The sequence below is a fragment of the Amblyomma mixtum genome, chromosome 8 (genome assembly GCF_055824585.1).
Source record: "Amblyomma mixtum isolate Tamu chromosome 8, ASM5582458v1, whole genome shotgun sequence".
In the NCBI taxonomy this organism is placed as follows: Eukaryota; Metazoa; Arthropoda; class Arachnida; order Ixodida; family Ixodidae; genus Amblyomma; species Amblyomma mixtum.
This window is the reverse complement of record NC_143019.1, coordinates 77,002,061-77,003,888: the sequence shown is the minus strand read 5'-3', so window position 1 is coordinate 77,003,888 and position 1,828 is coordinate 77,002,061. Positions and strand designations below refer to the sequence as shown.

The 1,828-nt window shown below is 46.1% G+C and overlaps 1 non-coding gene across 1 annotated transcript; it reads left to right on the top strand.

The window, feature by feature from the left end:
• Nucleotides 1-824: 824 nt before the first annotated feature.
• On the top strand, nucleotides 825-898 carry TRNAI-GAU (transfer RNA isoleucine (anticodon GAU)). Its single transcript has one exon. It is a non-coding gene; the product is annotated as a tRNA-Ile (tRNA).
• Nucleotides 899-1,828: the final 930 nt, after the last annotated feature.

Here is a 1,828-nt window from a genome sequence, read left to right as displayed (position 1 = left end):
GAGAAGCGCGGATTTAGAGGGGGAACATTCGAGCCCAATAGATGACGCGTGAGCGGAGATGGTGTCAGCTGCTAATTGAAGAGTTTCCTCAGTTTCTCCATCAGATTCATGAGTGGACCATGCGGTAATATCAGCAGCGTACAAGGTATGCCTTAGGTGTGGGATGAGAGCGAGTTTATGAGCTAGGGGGATGAGAGCAATATTAAAGAGAAGGGGGAGAGGACCGCGCCTTGGGGGGTTCCAAGCTCGCCGAGTGTATAAGGTGGTGTGCTCAGCTCAGCTATGTGCATGGAGGCAGTTCGGCCCGAGAGAAAGGCGCGAACGTAGTTGTAGGTATTTGAGCCTACCTGTAGTGCCTGCAGTTCTCGAAAAATGGCATAGTGTCGAATCCTGTCAAATGCCTTTGTGAGGTCAACTGCCAGAATAGCTTTAGTGAGGTGGGGGATCGTGTCATCAAGCACGTCATGTGTAATTTGTAGTAGGGCATCCTGTGCAGATAGATGCGCACGAAAGCCCACTACACAAGCTACCACAAGCTTGCCGTCCCGGTTAGCTCAATTGGTAGAGCGACTGCTCCGGTGTAGCGGTGGTCCCGGGTTCGAACCCCGGACCAGGACGAGTTTTTCTGTAACTACGAAGTTTCTGTGAAAGCTGTATAGCTTTCCTTTGTGGCCGTATGGCTGCGCTCGGGTGAACGTCAATGAGTAATTACTCCCTTATTACAAATCTACTCCACCTTGGGGGATTCCCCTAAATATTTGGTCAACACTGTTCCCACTTCGAGTTATAGATCAATTCGCTCTCGCCCTACCACAAGCTTGCCGTCCCGGTTAGCTCAATTGGTAGAGCGACTGCTCCGATGTAGCGGTGGTCCCGGGTTCGAACCCCGGACCAGGACGAATTTTTCTTTAACTACGAAGTTTCTGTGAAAGCTGTATAGCTTTCCTTTGTGGCCGTATGGCTGCGCTCGGGTGGATGTCAATGAGTAATTCTCCCTTATTACAAATCTACTCCACCTTGGGGGATTCCGCTAAATATTTGGTCAAGCCCACTATGCTGTGCGAGAAAAGGTGGTTGTCTTCCATGTACGTGGCCACGCTAAACACACACTTCAGAATATTCGTTGAAAGACCGCTGCCGCACTTATGCAGCGCTACTTGAAATTCGTCGTGATGTTAAGTAACAATGCAAGACAAACATCATACACACTTATGCAGCGCTCCTTGACATTCGTACTGATGTAAAGTAACAATGCAAGACAAACATCATTATTATATTACTTTCGTAAGAATATATTTATACCACACGGCATATGTGCGATGAATCAGTGCTAAAGCAATGTATTCTACAAAATGAACAGGAGCAGACAATCTGCAGTCCCCTCAACATGTTTCTTGAAACATGTTTTGTAGCACCGTTTTTATGACTGAGCTTTTCGCGCATTCAAACCATATCTCGATAGATATCCACTGTAACACTCAAATTTTCATCTGGGGTCTCAGTTTCCTTTCAGCGTATCCTAGTACAGTCATTGAATAATGTGCAGTAGTTACTGAACTATGGCAGCCTTCACAAAATAAACCAAAGGGTGCGATTCCTATAATACACGATGTTTGCGTGGGAATTGAGTGTTCTCAGAACACAGCATAACGACCGGTTGCAAATTATTTAATAAAAAGCTGCATTTGACAGCTAAAAAGGTACAAACCATTCCTTGTTGCATGCCTTTCTGAATAATAACTTTTTGACAGTGGAGTTCTACATACGTTTCAAAATTTTACCTTGCAGGCCAAAATATAGGGCAACGACTGCCAGGCGCCGACAGCAC